The sequence below is a fragment of the Theropithecus gelada genome, chromosome 6 (assembly GCF_003255815.1).
Source record: "Theropithecus gelada isolate Dixy chromosome 6, Tgel_1.0, whole genome shotgun sequence".
In the NCBI taxonomy this organism is placed as follows: domain Eukaryota; kingdom Metazoa; phylum Chordata; class Mammalia; order Primates; family Cercopithecidae; genus Theropithecus; species Theropithecus gelada.
In genome coordinates this window covers 172,014,319-172,032,155 of record NC_037673.1, presented here as the reverse complement: position 1 = coordinate 172,032,155, position 17,837 = coordinate 172,014,319, and the positions used below count along the sequence as shown (strand labels likewise).

At 49.1% G+C, this 17,837-nt stretch overlaps 1 protein-coding gene across 2 annotated transcripts in view; it reads right to left on the bottom strand.

The window, feature by feature from the left end:
* Positions 1-15,643, bottom strand: part of CPLX2 (complexin 2) — an 84,059-nt gene extending 68,416 nt beyond the window's left edge. The window contains exons 1-2 of one of the 2 annotated variants that reach the window (XM_025387934.1): positions 14,874-15,643; positions 2,493-2,572 (exon numbers count right to left, since the gene is read on the bottom strand). The gene's annotated coding sequence lies outside the window, so the exon portion shown is untranslated. The remainder of the gene's footprint in view (positions 1-2,492; positions 2,573-14,873) is intronic. The other variant, XM_025387935.1, reaches the window with a different exon arrangement.
* Between the last annotated feature and the right edge of the window lie 2,194 nt (positions 15,644-17,837).

Here is a 17,837-nt window from a genome sequence, read left to right as displayed (position 1 = left end):
CAGGTCAACTCACGTCAATGCACCTCATCTTCACTATATGAACATGTGCTGTGGACCTCTCTGCCTATTCCACACCACCCTGAGCCAGGCTCTAGTTGAGAGAAAGGCAGAATCCAGCAATAAAATGACACAATCTTGATTCTCAAAGAGCTTTCTGTTTTAAACCCAGATTCTAGACTCAAACTTTTTCATGAGCTGAGGGAACCCCTTGCACAAGGGGCTGGATAAAGATCCTCCTTTCTGGCCTGGAGACAGGCCAACCAACATCCTAATCCTGAAGTTTGCTTCTCAAGACTTTTCAAACCACCCTTCCTGGGTAGTATGACTTTGTTAACTCAGATTGCAGAGTCAGCTGGCTCCTCCACCTTTAAGATCTGGTTCATATGGGTCCTGAGTCAATCATTCATAATCATTCATTCATTTATTCACAAACCTGCATCGAACACTTACTATGTGCCATCCACCTTACATATATTATCTCATTTAATCCTCAGCATAATCAATGTGAATGAAAAACCAGTAAGGGGCCAGCTAGACTTCAACTTGGCCCTCATTCCAAAGCCTGTGCTCTTTCCATCTCATCCTACTGCCTCTTAGAACAATTGAATAGAATCTATAACACAGAAAGAGATCACTGAATGCTTAAACCAACACGTTCTATATGGAGGGAAAGAGTGGATTAATGAATATTTTATGTAAGACCAAATCCCACCTGACCAGTTTATTAGAATTCTTTCAGAAGAGAACTATATAGGGAGATAAAGCGAGACTTTCACAAAAAGCCTTTGTCAAGTTTCCATCCCAAAGCCTATTAATAAAATTGATTCATTATAGAATTGGGCAGAGGTGGGTGGTGAGTGGGAGGGAGTCTATTTTTGCATGGATAGGGAACTGGCTTAGAGACAAGAAAGAGAGGGTGGAGATAGATGGGTGCTTTTCCAAATGGGTTTCCCAGGAATTGGTACTGAGTTTGGTCTTACATAACACTCAGTACACACGCATTGAGCACCCAGTGTGTGCAGGTCTTGCACTAAGCATGGGGCTGGAGTACCCAAACAAGCCGGAGTCAGCTCTTGTCCTGGAAGAGCCCAAAGGTGCAAGTGCTCAATGACATCTCCAGATTTTGGAAGATGAGAAGCTCCTCAGCAAGAGGAAATGCCAAGACATTGGAGACAAAACTTGAAGAAGGTTGCTGGGAGTGTGGAAACCCCAGACAGCAGCCAGAAGGTCTGGGCTTTAGCACCAGCTCTGTCCCCGACTCTCTGTGTGACACTGGGCCAGTCCCTCCTCGCTCTGGGTCTCAGTTTTCTTTCCTATACAATGAAGAAATTGGACAAGATGATCCCTAAGGCTGCAGTGCTCTGGATGGAGGAGAATAACTTACACTAGGAACTGGTTATGAGGAAGTCTTCATTTCCTGCGGCCAAAATGTCCCCTTCTGTCCCTGCCCTGTGAGGGGAGGCCCCCCTCCCACCTCTCATTTGTGAACAGTAAAGACAAGGCAGAGAGCCATGAGGTCTGTGATGCTGCGGCTCAGAGCCCAGCCTGGAATTCCTCAGTGGCATTCTCTGCGAATGACTCAGCATCATAAATAGCTCCCATCTGGATGAGCAACGATATCTATAGCGATCGAGATCTCTATATCCACATACACTCTCTCTGTGCAAATATGTGGCTCACTGTATGCTAAATACGAGGTGGCCTGGAGACGTTCCTCCTCTTAAGAGACTATTTGGTATGAAACTCAAGACTGTTTATTTAAAGAAACAAGTTTACAACTATGCACACTGGATTACTGGTTGTGGGTGGTGGGGAAGAGGCGATGTGGATGAGGGACGCCGGGTGTGATCCGAGCTTGGCCAGCCACCTGGAAGAGGAGCTGAGGTTGACTCCTCCACCCATAAGATGGTTGGGATCCTGGGCTGGGGAGGGGGTGGCAGGGGGGATGTTGAGCTCATCAGTGCAGGAAGCCACGGCTCAGCAGAAAGAGCACAGGATCTGACAGCGACAACAGAGCCAAATACCAGCCCAGCTGCCTTTCCATTCATCTTGGGCAGTTCATCAGTTCATTCATTCATTCATCAAACATGTACCAAGAACCTACAATGTGCACAGGCCATTGGGATACAGACATGAAAAAACTGGGAATTCAGCCTTAGCTACCTACCAGCTGTGTGTCTTTGGGCAAGTCCTTTCCCTCTCTGAGCTTCAGTTTTCTCTTCTGTAACTGGGGATAATAATATCCAACTCAGGTTTTTTGGGGAGCACTGAATAAGGCAATGCACAAGAAAGTGCTTCTCTGTTGTAAATGTCTCTGCAAATGCAAGGTAAACACCATTCCATCACAGTGCCCAATTGATCCATCTCATTCCATCTTAGGACTGTTCTTGGCAATCACAGAGGGAAGACATGCCCCCTTCATCAGGGCTCCAAGGGTGAGGGGATGCCCTGAGCACACTATCCAGGGCTTTGGTGCTGAGCAGTGCCCTTACCTTTGCTTCCTGGCAGAGCTGGGATGCAGGCGCCTTCAGTCACTGAGCAGAGCAGATAGCATGGCAGGGACCACACCTTCCTGGAGGAGGAGAGAGGAGGTTGAGGGCTGAGGAGAGAGCTTCTGGAGGAATTGGCTTGCTGAACGGGCATGGAGCCCCAGACCCCAGTGAAGGCATGCCCTCACCTCTCTGGAGGCCACCACTGTTGCTCTTGATTCCAGCAAAGGGCTGGGTGGGATGGGGCCCTCCATGGCATCAGATCCAACTCCTGGCCCATCTCACCCAATCTGACAGTAGTTACCCATCTTGTTCACTGGTGCAGGTAGCACTTGGATCGTACCATCGACTGTATTTTCTTACTTAAATGTGATTTCTGATTGGTATAAAGGGACAGGATTTATCATCAATCATATCTGGTTTTGAATTCCAGCTTTGGGGATGTCCTCTCTGAGCCTCAATGTCCTCATCTGTAAAATGGGATGCCTAATAGTACTAGCCTCATATACTCAGTGCTATATAAGTGCTTGTTATTATTACTGTTGTTAAATAAGATCATGTCTGTGAAGATGTTTTTTTTTTACACTATAGCTCCTCAAATTTTAATTACCTTCCTCTGCTTGATTCTAGGGGGCATCATGCATTCCGTAAAAGGCAAAGATTAGCTGTTACATGACTTTGTTTCCAGAGCTCTGCATGGGGTCAGGCAGATTGTAGGTGCCGGTCAATAATTGTTGACTGAGCATCGTGACAAGCTTGCTAGATTTGGTATCACATATTTAGGATGAGTGAGGTCGATGTTCCATCCTCATTTGATAGATGAGAATACTGATGTGGAGAGGGGGAGATGGTCTCCTTAAGATCACATGGGGGTAGGCCTGGAGCTGGGACTCTTCTCTCTCCAGCTCTTGCTCTCTGCTGCAGCCTGGGCCCCCCTTGGAGGGGAACCAAGGCCCCAGTAACTGAAGTGGCTGCAATGTCCTCCCCCCAGGACAACCTGTCGCCTCCTCCCCCAACTCTCCATTTCCTCTTCTTTTAGTAACCATAGCACTGCTCTCAGTGGCTCTGAAGCAGATACTATTGTCTCACTTGCAGAGGTGAGGACTAAGGTTGAGAGGCATGAAGGGTTGGCCCAGATCACGGAGACAGTATAGAGTGAATCAGGGCTTTCCACAGGAATCAGCCAACTCCAGGCACGGTTACCTCCTAACACAACCCTCAGACCCCCACTTTCCTCCCCTCCTCCATTGCTAGAATAGGAGCTCCTTGGGACCGAGTCCGGCTGTCTCCCCAGAGCCTGGCATTTAGCAGAACTTGATAAGCATCTGTTGAGTGAAGGAATGAAAGAGTGAGTAACTAAGTGGGTGAATGACTCTGCCAGGCCGTGTTCTAAATGCTGGTGACAACAGCGGTGAAAAGGGCAGGCATGATCCCTGCTCTCAGGGAGCTGACAATATTTGACTTTAAAACTAGCAACTGGATTAAAAACAGGGCAGATGTTCCTGTTTCCAGCTTGCTGGAGAGGGAGAAGGGGTGGGCGCCTGTGGGCTGCAGCCTGCTGCCTGCCCAGGGAATGAGCACCTGGGTGCAAATGGCATCTTCCCCGTCCTTAGGTGGGGCCACCTGTGTGCAGGGACAGGAGGCTGGCCTTTAAGAAGGGAAGGAAGGAAGGAGAGGTGATACAATTCTGTGTTTAACGTCTACCTACTGCTCAGTCCCAAACAGCTAGCGCGTCATCTGGCACATAGCACGTGCTTAGTAAACTTTTGTTCCATGAATGAAGAGTGGGCAGAGCACATTTTGGGATGACTTGGGTCTAGGAGGCAGGGAGAATCAAGAGTGTTAACTACTAGAATTATTACGACTTAGAATGGAGCGTCACTCCTTACAGAGCCTTTTCACACACTGGTCATTCTCCTGGGCAGGAGAGGGGCCCGCTGAGCACACACTTGCTGGTGAGTGCTCTGTGCCTCTGTGCTGGGCACCAGTGGTGTTGGTGTAAACAAAACAGCAATGCCACCACCTTCAGTGTATTTATGTGTGCCAAGCCCTCACAGCCACAATCCTTAATGCTCCCATTAGCCTGGCAATGCCAGTGTCATAACTCCTACCAACACAGAGGATGGCACGGAGGCCCAGAGAGGCCTTGATCTTGCACGGTGGAAACCCGTGAGTAACTGAGTGGGTGAATGACTCTGCCAAGGTCTCCTGTCTTACTCTAGGAGTGAGACATAAAAACTTCATAGCTGAGGCTGGTCGCAGTGGCTCATGCCTGTAATCCCAGCATTTTGGGAGGCCAAGGTGATGGATCGCCTGAGGTGGGGAGTTCGAGACCAACCTGACCAACATGGAGAAACCCCATCTCTACTAAAAAAAAAAAAAAAAAAAATTAGCCAGGCATGGTGACACATGCCTGTAATCCCAGCTACTCAGGAGGCTGAGACAGGAGAATCACTTGAACCCGGGAGGCAGAGGTTGTGGTGAGCCAAGATGGCACCATTGCACTCCAGCCTGGGCAACAAGAGCAAAACTCTGTCTCAAAAACAAAAACAAACAAAAAACAAAAAACAAAAAGAAGTTCACAGCCGAATGGAGACACGAGCAGGAAAGCAGACAGTTAAGCTACAATGTACCACCCCCTCTAACACAGTTTTCTCTGAGGTGCCTCTCTCTTCAGCACTTTAGAGAAGCTGGGAGGGCTTCTCTGAAAAGGTGAGTCTGGAGCTAAGGATTTGCAGAGGCCAGTGGACAGTGGGGCAGGAAGGGCTTTCCAGGCAGAAGGAACAGCATCTGCAAAGACACGGAGGATGCATGGTCTACTCAGGGAACTGGGAGGAAGGTGGCTTGGCTGGAGCCTCACGGCCAAAAAAGAGACTGGCAGGTTGTCAGAGCCAGTTTAGAAGGGGCCTTAGAGGAGCTTAGGCTTCACCTTGAGGGTGATGAGGAGCCATTGCAGGGCTCAGCTCTGCGCTCTCGATCCGTCCGGGCACCTCAGGGGCTCAAGGATGAGAATGGGAGCATGAAGGTGGGGAATCTGAGGTGCTCTTAACAGGTTGTGGACAGGGAGCTGTGCTAAGGCAGTGGCTTGGGGTGGAAAAGATAGGAGGAGTAGGTAGCAGGACTGAGGGCTTGATGAGGTGTGGAGCTGAGGGAGAATGGGACTCAGCCTGCTGGCTTGGGTGTGTGTGTAGTAGTGACATGGGCATCTGTGGCAGTCAACCCTCTCGTCAGCTGACCCACCCTGTGGAGTTGGAGGTCCTCTCCCAGCCACGAGAAAATCGCTGTGGCAGCTCCTAGTGCCAGTTCCAGCAAAGGCTACCCCTACCACCTGACTGCTTGCAGACCGTGTCCTAGCAACCTCGCAGCCCTCCCCTTGGCAACGTGAGCTCCTCCTCTGACTGCGCTGGAAGGAAAGGTGGGGCTGGGATGCCCCCTGACCACTAGACCCGCCCAGGGGACTTGCCACTTGCAGCCTGCCGGGCTCATCAGGTGGAGGCTGGCCAACCAGGTGAGGGAGGTGGTCTGGACACGGAAAGCCTTGGGAGCTGGGTTCTGACCCCAGAGCTGATGCTCTGTGTGAAAGATCTTGGACACGTTTCTTCCCCTCCACAGGTGTCAGTTTTCCCTTCTGTGAAATAAAAAGGGATTGCTGCAGTCTAATGCTGTCTCATCCCATTTTTGGTATTTTCCATGCTTATTGCTTGGATTCTCTGTTGCTGACACAGATTTTAGTGTCAGACTCCAGGGATTTAAATCCTAGTGGACAAGTCATCTCATCCCTGAGTCTAGATATTTTTTTTCTCTGAAAAATGGATATATCTCATGTTATATCCAAAAGGGTTATTAGAGTTGGCTGAAATGGTGTCAATCGAAGTGCTTTACAAATGGCAAAGAATAATTAAGATGAATGTTATTGATTTCATTTCATCACATGGTCTGTGCTCTATTGAAATTCATTGGCCCACCACCAGCAGCGGCCACAGCAGCAAGAGTTTACTGAACACTTACTATGTGCCAAGCATTGTGCTGACTGTTTTCCTAATATTACAACAACCATGGGAGCTACCTATAATTATTATCCCCATTTTACATATGAACAAAATGGAGGGCTTATACGGTTAAGTATAGGAAGAGCTTGGCCTGGCTCCCTGGCTTCAAAACGTGCTGGTTTGAAATGCATAAGGTGTCCACCTTAGGATCTCTTCTTACATCTTAGGTTTTTCCTCTTGTCTGAAGTCAGAATCTAACAGGGTTGGCTAGTCAGGGGAGTAGCACTAACATTTAATGAGCATCTTTTATGTGCCAAGAATCGACCAGGCTTTCAGATTTAAACGTGTGTGTAAATCACCGGGAGGGCTTGTTAAAATGCAGGTTCTGATTCAGTGCCTCTGAGATGCAGCTGAGATCGTGCATTTCTAATAAACTCCCAGCTGATGTTGATGCTGCCGGTCTGTGGACCACACATTGAGTAGCCAGGCACTAGAGGACTTTAACCAGTATCCTACTGAATCCTGGTGACTAAGTTTTATTAGTTCTGGGTTCAAAGACGGGGAAATCGAGGCTTGAGAGGCAATGCACCTTACTAGGCTCCCAAAGCATACAAGGGCTGGGTCTGATCCTACACAGCACCTTAGGGTACAGGCCCAGTATCACCTCCTTGATGTGTGATCCTTTCTCCGGGCTTCTGTCTCCACAGCCAAGGCAGGCAGTGTTCTCTGGGGCCCCTACCGGGAACAGTTTCTTATTTTCAGTTCTCCGTGAGCAGACTGGCTCCTGATACTGGCTCCTAGTGGGAACAGGGCTTGGCCCAGGCAGTGTCCCTGCCGTTGAGCAAATGTCTTAGGGCCAAGATTAGAACCTACTTATGTACGACTCATTTCACCTTCCTCACCCTAATCCCTCCTCTTTTGTATCCTGTCTTTATTTAAAATTTTGATATTTTATTCATCATGGTTTTTTTGCACTAATTTTTAAAAAATATTGCATACAAAGTTATTTATCTTAATCAAGTTTTCAGCATCCCCTTAAATTGTGCACCAGAGGCAGGTGCCTTACTGGCCTCACCCCAGTCCTGGCGGCCTTATGTTGTCTCCCTCCCCCTGCATCCAACCGGCATTAGGATGCTGCCCGCAAGGCACTGCAGTGCCTACACGGCCGCCCGCACCAATGGATTTATTTCCCAGCAGGTGAGTCCTGCAGATGCATCACTTGCGCTGCCCCTTGGCTGACCTGCTCTAGAGATGGCAGCAGGGACTGTGGCCTGAAGGAGGGCCCAGGGGATCACTCTGACATGGGCTTCACCCCATCCACCCCTTACTGGCTGAGTGACTGAAGGAAGTGACTTCACCACACTTTAGATCACGCCACCCCTCTGTCTCACAAGGAGACTCCCCCAGCCTTCAAGGCCCTGCCTAACCCCAGCCTCACAGCCTTTTTGCTGTCACCATCTGTGACCTCCTCCTTGCTCACTTGGTTCCTGCCCTGCAATCTTGTCAGGGTTGTTTTTGTCCTAGGACCTCTGCATGTTCTGTTCCTTCTGCCTCTACGCTTGTCCCATAGGCAGCTTCTTCTCATTCAGATGCCAGCCCCAATGCCTCTTCCTTGAAGCCTTCCCTAATTTAAACAGCCTCATCCTCCTTGGCATACTGTCTTTTACTTTCTTTCTAGTATTTATATGACTTGGTGAAATGATTTTGTTTACTTGCCTGGTTTTTTTCTCCCCACTAGAAGTGAGCTCCACAGAGGCATGGCCCTTGTCTTCCTCTTCACTGTCTCTCCAGCTTCTAAAACAGTTATTGGCTCATACAACTGCCCAGTGGGTATTGATGAATCAATGAGCTATTCCTTGGGCTTCAGTTTTCACATTTGGGAAGTGGGATGATAACCTTAACCCACAGTGTTATTTTCATAATTGAAAGCACATTTGGGCCGGGCACAGTGGGTGGCTCACGCCTGTAATTCCAGCACTTTGGGTCCCAGCAAACAGATCACCCAAGGTCAGGAGTTCAAGACCAACCTGGCCAACATGGTGAAACCCTGTCTCTACTAAAAATACAAAAATTAGTCTGGTGTGATGTCAGGTGCCTGTAATCCCAGCTACTTGGGAAACTGAGGAAGGAGAATTGCTTGAACCTGGGAGGTGGACATTGCAGAGAGCCAAGATCATGACACTGCATTCCAGCCTGGGTGACAGAGCGAGACTCTGTCTCAAAAAAAAAAGAAAGAAAGAAAGCAAGAAAGAAAGCACATTTGTTGAGCATCTGCTATGTGCCTGTCATTGTGCAAAATGACCCAGCGAGCCCTGGTGGTATTATCCCCATTTTACAGATGATGAACTTGAAGCTCAGAGACGTGGTGGGATTTGCTTAAGATCTTCCAGCTGGAACAGTCAGGGCTGAGGCTCTCTCCTGTTGGAGAAACACCTGTCCCCATGCCCTGCTCTGCAGAGGTGTTCCTGATGTGAGAGCCAGGGCTGAGTTCCTCGGAGCCTTTTCCCATTTGCTGCTTGAACTGCAAGACCCTACTTGCCCGCCTGGCTGTCGCAGCTTCCGACGAGTCAGAGGCAGGAATTCTAATGGCTGATTTTTGTGGAACACAAAGGCCTGCCTCTGCAAATGTGGAGATACATTTTCTCCGCATTGGCACTTACCACGCTGAATGTCTGGGGAACAGTTTTCATCTGCCAGGCACTTTACCAAGATTAACTTTTGAACCCTATGCAGCAATGCTTGTTGCAGATTGAGGGGGTGGCAGGGAAAGTGTGGGCAGTGGTGTCTGATCACAGGAGAACCTAGGATTTGGAAGGGCTTGAGACCCCACGTCAGCACCTCTGGAAGGTTGGTTTATTTTCTTGAGAAGTGGTTTCTCCATTGTCCTGAAAGCACTGAGCTCCTAGACGATTCAAGGTTTCTGATGTTTGCTGGCCCACTTGGCTACCAATTCAGCAATGTAGTCCCCAAATATTTTCTGAGAATACCCTAGGCATTATTCTAGACTCTGAGGATGCAATGATGGGACAAAATATATGCTGCCTTTGTCCTCCTACAGATATTAACTCAGTGGAGGAGCTGGAGGACAGAGACTCCTGCCGGTAACTGGCTGTGTGACTGTGGGTTAGTTCCCTTCCCTCTCTGGGCCTTTGAATTTTATCTTCCTCTCTACTCTGAACCCCCATGCTTAAAAGTCTTCAATAGCTCCCCATTGCTTACAGAACAAGGTGGGCATCTGTGGCCTGGGATTCAAGGCCCCAAGCCGGGCTCTAGTGGACACTTCTTGGCATGTGCTCCTGGCTCGCCCATCTCCATTTTGCTCCGTTTTTATTTAGAATACTCGTACTCATACGGCACTTTCTGAGTGCCAGGAATGTCTGAGTGCTGCACATATTTTAACTTGTTTAACTCTCACAGAAATCCCTTGAAATAAGTCTTTGGACTCTCATCATCTCCATTTTAAGAATGAGGACATCGAGTCACACAGGGGTAAACAACTTGCCTAAGCCCATGCAGCTTCTCAATGGCAGGGCTGGGGTTTGAAAGCAGGCAGCCTGGCTCCTGGGCCATGCCCTCCACGGCTACCACACACTGCCGCTTGGTGCACCTGTGCAGCAGCCTTACCACTCTCCTTTCCCAGATACAATCCCACATCCATTGCGCACCTCCGTGAAGCCTTCCCTGATGCTTCCCAGGCTGACTTAAATCTTCTTGTCTCTGTTCCCACAATGGCAGCCTGTAGCATGGGATACTGTTGTTCTTGCTTGCCTATTGTCTCCTCAGTTGAATGGTGACCACCTCTGGGTGGGAGAGGCTGTGTCTCACCCTTCCTGCCTCAGTGCTCAGCCCAGCACCCCCGTATCATCCACTCTTCACACAGCAACAGAGGCATTTTTTTTAAACACCCAGGTTTTTTTTTTTTTTTTTTTTTTTAACACTCCTCTGCTTAAAGCCATCTGGCTACTATCTATTACATTTAGAATAACAGCTTCAATCCTGACCATGGCCTAGAAGGGCCTGCACGATCTCCTTTCTGCCCTCTCCCTGCCCCTGGCGGCTGCTGCTCTCCCCTCACTCACTCCACCTCCCCACACAGTCCAGGCTCACATTAGGGCCTCTGCCAGAGCGATTTCCTTTGCCTGGAGTGTGCTGCCCCACGTCGTCACATGACTGACTCTTGTTATTCAGGCCTCAATTCCATGTCACTGGTTCACACAGGCCTTCTCTATCTGTCTGTCTGTCTATTTTCACATTTGCTTTTCAATTGTTATCAATGACTGTGCCTACTGTGAATCTGTGAGCCCCATGAGAACAGAGATTAGCAGTGCCTTGTTCTGCTGTATCACCATCACTTGGAATAGTGCCTGACACAGAATAGCCATTCAATGAGTAAGCGTCTTGAAGGAAGAGGAGATGCTCACCAAGTCCCTTTGGGATCTTACATATTGCAGTTCAACTAGGCCCAGGTAATATAATGCATCGAAGTCAGTCTCATCCCAAGCTGATAGCTGGGATAATTTCACAAGCTGGGATGCCCTATCTTGATCGCTTTTCTATGTCTGGACTGCAATCACACTCCCAGAGCAAGGCACTTTTTTTTTTTTTTTTTTTTTTTTTTCCTGGAGATGGAGTCTCACTCTGTTGCCCAGGCTGGAGTGTAGTGGCACAATCTCAGCTCACTGCACCCTCCACCTGCTGGGTTCAAGGGGACTTTTACTGGCTTTTAATGGCTGTTCTCTGCTGACTTCCCTTCACCAAGGATGCTAAGAGCTCCTTGCATGTGCTCTCAATTGTCTACCTAAGACTTGGGGAAACTTGTGAGACACTGCCCTCCCCATTTGGTAGCAGGGGCTTCCCTGCAAAGTGAAATATCTGACTTGCAGAATAAAAGCCCCAGAGCCCAGTCAGGACACACATACCCATTATGGCCATCACATTTCATCAGTAATATCAGTAACGGGGAGACTTTATGTTCCCAAAAGGCACAAGAGCTCTGAGTCCTGCCAGGGCCTGAGCCAAACACTACTCATTTAGCACCTCCAAGGAGCTGAGGTCTGTAACTGAGCAGGGTGTGCAGCCAAATTCAGGGCAAATGGGAAAAGGAAGGCCTCATATGCATCTGGTTAAGGCAAGCAGGGCAGGCAAAAATCCACAGAAATGAGATCTGGGCTTCTGACTGTTCAGCCTTTTGCTAATGAGAACCAAGGGACCAGCTGAGAGGTTAGCACAGCAGCCAGAAAGAAGGTGCCACCAAGATCAAGTTACTTAGAAAATATATGGAAGGGGCTGGGTGAAGTGGTTCATGCCTTCAATCCCAGCAGCATTTGGGGAGGTGAGGCAAGAGGATCACTTGAGCCCAGGAGTTTGAGACCAGCCTGGGCAACATAGTGAGACTCCATTTCTACAAAAAAAAGAAAGAAAGAAAGAAAGAAAGAAAGAAAGAAAGAAAGAAAGAAAGGAAAAAAACTTTAAAAAAATAGCTAGGCATGGTGGTGCACGCCTGTAGTCCAAGCTACTTGAGAGGCTGAGGAGGGAGGACCCCTTAAGCCCAGGAGTTCGAGGATGCAGTAAGCTGTGATTACACTATATATATATATATATATATATATATAGAGAGAGAGAGAGAGAGAGAGAAGGGAAACTTGCAAAGGGATCTCAAAGATCAAGACCAACTGTCATACATAGCCATCTTCTTGAGAACCAAGAAGGCTATTTTTTGCCCCCCTTCCTTTTTCCTCTTCCAGCCTCTTTGAGCTAGAGAAGAAAATGGCATCCTAAATTTATGAGTTCATAGATCTGGGTTCTGGTCTCTGCACTATGGAACTTTGGGCCAGTTTCTCCCCATTTTTTACCCCTCTTTTCCTCATTTGTAAAATGTGGCTGTTGGGCCCGATGATTTCCAAATCAATGATTTCCATAATGTTAAGCTTTCTAGCCTTAGGAGCTCATGATTCAAATTACTTTGAAAAGGAAGCTCTTGCTTTTTCTCTATGGGGTTTGATTTGTCTTTACTTATTGGTCTAATGTCCAGTGTAGGTAGTGGACATGAACAATTCTGGCATGGTCAAACCTGTTGAGGGTTGATGTATCCCTTGTTTATTTCTGAAACAGTTTCTTTTAATGCATGTGGCTCATCACTATAGTGTGGCTTCTCAAGACATCCTGCAAAGAACAGAAATGTTCAGAATGGATTGAGGAGGGAAGGTCATGATTTGAGTTAGTGACTTCCAGGGTGGTCCAGTATCTGAATGGCAGAAGTTGTACGGATGTTAAAATCTCTCTGCAAGAAATGATGTGATGTCTTGGGTTTGCTTCCAAATAAGTCAGTGTGAGTGTGTGCGCATGTGATGAGAGTGGATGTGGGTGTGTGTGATGAGAGTGGGTGTGGGTATAAATGAAACAAAATTGGCCAACTGTTGAAGTTGAATGATGGGTATGTGGGGGGTTATTATACTATTCTTTCTATTTTTCTAAATATGTTTGAAGTATTCCATCATAAAAGGCTCTTTGGAGACTGGCTCCAGCCCTTCTCTACACTCTCATCTTTCAGTCCATATCCCGAGGACCCTCTGGCACAGTGACATTTGCTTGGTGGCTGGGACTTCACATCTCTTGGCGTTGACACACAGCTCTCTCTGCCTGGGGTCCTTTTCCTCATCTTTCCTTACAGCTCCTGACTCCTGCTTCTGAGATCCCACCAGCCCAGCTGCCTTGATACTTATCATAACATATTGCAACTGTTTGTTTTCTTTTCTGGCCTGTGACCTCCTCAAGCTACTTCTCTACCTCCCCAGTGCACAGCCAGTGCCTGGTATATAATAAGTCCCCAGTACAAGTTTACAGAAAGGATAATAGCAGTCATAGGATCTACCGTTTTTTGAGCATTTACTATGTGCCACTAAGCTCATTACATGGCTCTCTCATTAAATTATCATCCAAGTGGGTACTATTAATCTTCTCATTCCTCTTTAATAGCTGAAGATAGTCTCAGAAGGTCACTTGCCCAAGGTCACATGCTAGTAAGTAAACCACTCTGCTATTCTCCTTGCATCTGGGATTTTAAGACTTCTCCATGAATGTTATGCAACAGGACCAGGAGTTAGAGAGCCCGGGTTTTAGGCCCAGCTTTGCTACTAAATTGCTGAGTGACCTTGGGCGAATCACCCCTGCCCCCTAGGCCTTGTCTTCCGCGGAGACAATGAGTGATCTAGAGTGTCACGTGACCCGAGGGCCCTCCCAGCCTCAGCTCTCAGAGAAAAGGTTTCTCTTCCTCGTATGCTTTCCTGCCGCGGAACTGGCTTCCCTGTTTTGGAACCTCCCGGCTTCACAGACGCCCTCAACCTTTTTTTCTTGCTAATTGCAACCTCCCAGGCCTAAGCCGAGTTCTCGACCTGCGGTCTGGGTCGCCCCCTCCCCACTGCCTTGTCTGCGGTCTGGGATTTCTCTGGAGGTGGGGGCGGACCCCGGGGCGTGAGGGAGAGAGGGAGCCTGGAGCTGTCCCGTTCGTGAGGCTTCCCCGCGGCTTCTCAGCCCCCCTCCCCCTACGGAAACTCAGCCTCACACTTTCTAGGGATGTTCCGGGGACAGCCGGAGTCAGTGATTGCAGCTGCCAGCCGCGGGCTTCTGTGCTGGGCTCTTGGAAGTCCGCGGTTCTGAGCTGGGATGGGGGTGGGGGTCTGGAGGGAAGAAGGGGCGGCGCACTCCTTCCTCCCCGCCGAGACCTCAGCCTAGGCCCAGCCCACCCAGCGGAGCCGGGACCCTTCTGTGCCTGTGTCCTCTCCACCCTCTTGCCCACTCTTAGCTGGGCCCCGCCATTGCACGGCCAGGCCTCGGCGGACGGCAGACCCAAGCCGGAGACGCGCGGCTGTGCTAGGCCCCCGCCCAGCTCGCCGGTGACACCGCTCTGGGAGAAGCTGAAATCCCCCGATCGATGCAGCCTCACGCCACCCCTAGGCGCGCAGGGGGCCCCAGACCCGCGGCTTTGTTCGCGGTTCGCTGTGCAGCAGGAGAGAGCTGTCCGCCGCCGCGGTGCTGGCGCGGGGAGCGGCGCGCGGGGGCGAAGGACTGTCCTTAGCAGCCGCGCCGAACCCGGGCGGAGGGTGCAGGGGAGCCTGCCCGGCCGCCGCTGTCCTCCGCTGCAGTGCTGACCCGGGAGGGACCCCGCGCGGCGCGGGAGCTGTCCCCGAGGTAGTGCTGGAGCGAGAAGCCCGAGGCGCCCTCTGCCTCGCCCCGGAAGAGCCGCCGGCGGCTGAGAGCTCTAGGGAGGGGGAGAGGCCGGAGGAAGCCGCCTTCAGGAAGCTCTCGAGCGCGGGGCCTGTGGCCGGGGTCTCTCCGCCAACCGCTCCCGCGGAGGAGGGCGGCTCAGCCACAGGGAGCGAGCGCGCGTTCTACGAACCTGTTGGAGGTTGCAGCTCCTCCGCGGCCGACCAGGGCGCCCGGGACCGAGGTTCTGGCGCGTTTCTCCCTCCCCCTCTTCCTTGACTCCTCCGCCGAGGCGCTCCCTCCTGCCTGGGCTAGCACACGTGCACGCGGGGGGCGCCGAGCCCCGTTTCTGTCCGCCCCGAATGTCTGCCGAGCTGCAGGGCACAGAGCCCAGAGGCCTCCCCCCAAGGGCAGACCCGCTCCCAGGGAGACCCAAGCTTCCCGAGAAAGGAGGCGGGGGCTGGCGGCGGAGACGAGAGAGGGCGCCAGCAGAGGTGGCCGTGAAATCAAGGAGACATGGGAGAGTTCCCACACAGGCAGTGCTGCCCTGAAGTTCGAGGACTTAGGGGTCTGCCACTAGGGCATCCTGACTTTGAAATATGTCTTTCTCCATTTCTGTGACCAATAACCAAATGCAGGTCTACCTACCTGCTCTGCTGCAAACTGCACTCACTGGCCTGACTGCCGCTAGTACCTCATTCCAGGCTGTCTTTTACCATGTCCCAGAGAAAGCTCTCTAAACTAACTTTTTGACGGGATCCTTCACTAGCAAGACAAGCTATGTGCCCATCATGACAGAGGATCACTTATTCTGAACAGGCTTACCCCAGTGCCTTAGCACCTGCCCTTCCCTTTGGCTGAGACTTTCTCCCTTCCTTACTACTTATGCTTTATCTGCAGGTGAAAGCATCCTCATTTTACATGCAAATTTTCCTGGCCCCTAAGGCACAGTCAGTCACTGCCTCCTCTAGAATCCCTCAGCCTTTACATCCCTCCACCACACTTCTCATCACATTGTGTTACTCATGCACCTCTATCCTCAGTTGCCAGGCTAATAAAAACTGGTTCCATATTTTATGTTTCTCTGTATCTTCATCTCCTAGCCTGGTGACTGGCACACAATAGAGGTTGAGTTATATCTGCTGAATGAATGTACACATGAGAAGCAGAGGTCAAAATAACTTCCTTTTCTTCATGTGATTGCTCATTCGATTTCTTTTCTTTTTTTTTTTCTTTTTTTTTTTTTTTTTGAGACGGAGTCTCGCTCTGTCACCCAGGCTGGAGTGCAGTGGCGCGATCTCGGCTCACTGCAAGCTCTGCCTCTGGGGTTCATGCCATTCTCCTGCCTCAGCCTCCCAAGTAGCTGGGGCTACAGGCGCCCTCCACCACACTGGCTAATTTTTTGTAGTTTTAGTAGGGATAAGGTTTCACCGTGTTAGCCAGGATGGTCTCGATCTCCTGACCTCGTGATCCGCCCGCCTTGGCCTCCCAAAGTGCTGGGATTACAGGATGAGCCACCATGCCCGGCCTGATTTCTATTTTGTAAATCACAGCCTTCGAAGCTCCATATACAGCATCCATGTCCAACCCTCCTGCCTCCTCATGACCCACTCTCCCTTGTCTCCGTAATTCCTCCTACAATGGCCTCCATTTTGTATCAAGGTGTTTTTAAAGGTTTTTTTTTTGGTTTGTTTGTTTAATTTTATTTGCTGTTTTCTTTGCTTGGGATCCTCATCATCTTGATCTTTATATGGCTGGATACTTGTTATTTGAATTTCAGTTCAAATGTCACCTTGTCAAAGAGGACTTCCCTGGCCACCTACCTAATGCTTCCTCCCCCAATCACTCTATAACTTACCTGTTGCATTTCTTTTGTTGTTGTTGTTAATACTTATTACTCTCTGAAATTATTTTATTTATATGCTTACCTGTGTATCATTCACTTTCCCTCAACTAGAATTCAAACTCAACCAGAGCAAGGATCCTGTCTGTCAAGCTTACTGCAGTGTTTTCAGTGGTTAGCATTCTGAGAAGAACTGAACTTACACCAATGCATCAATAGTCCCTTTCTCCTTGGAAAGGCTTGAGCTACTTTGCAGGTCATTGTAAAGTCTTCTATTAGGCACAAATCATCTACGAATGTTTAAGGAAAGAGGATCACACTGATACTCCATGAGATAGGGAAGGACAGAGCCCCTTTACATAGATATGTGGCTATAAAGTGACAGACCTGGACCGTAGCCCCTTTTCACTCCAGATGGCAGAAGAATAGCAATTCACTCCTACTCACCGTTTAAAGTAATTTCAAATTCAAGATCTCACTTGATATATCTGACAATCTTATCTGGTAAGCATTATTCTTCCCATTTTATGCCAAATCAACTGAGGCCAAAAGAGGCAGACAGACTTGTACAAGGTCACGCAGCTTCCAAATACTGACACTGATCTAGAACTGTGACACAGCTTCTGAATTTCCTGGTAGTAGGAGACCCAAGCACATACACATTGGATTATAATACAATTTGATAATTGCTCAGCAGTGATTCTCAACCTGGAGAGGCGTGGGGTACTGCGGGGAAGAACTGGATAGGCTGTCAAAATCAGAATAAAACGGAACTCTTTTCAGTCATGATAATTTGTTGAGTGCTTTCCAGGTGTCAGGTACTGTACTGTTTTATGTACTTTGTCTCAACTTGTCATTTTTTTCTTATTCCTATCCCCTTTTCACAGAGGAAACTGTCTTAGGGAAGTTAAGTAACATGGCCAAGGTCATGGAGCTGGTAAACAACGGAGCTGGGGCTTAACCTGAGTTTTTTTGACTCGAAGCCTGAGCTCTTAATCATTATGCACCCCAGAACTATTGAATCTGAACTTCTGGTGAGCAGTATGGGCCTGGGATTTGAAGATGATTTTAGGTCATTCTGATATATCTTTGCCTTTACTGAGAAATGCTCGTGGAAGGGATGAACACTGCCTGTTAGGAGGAGTTACGGGAGGGTGAAATTGGACCTTAAAGGATTAAGTGGGGATTTTACAGGCAGACAAAAGGAGGAGAATATGTCAGATAGAGGAAATAGAATATTTAAGAGCCTTGGGGTGTGAAAATGAAGGGACTGCTATAGGTTCGGTATGGATGGCTGTAAAGCTGATGTAGGGA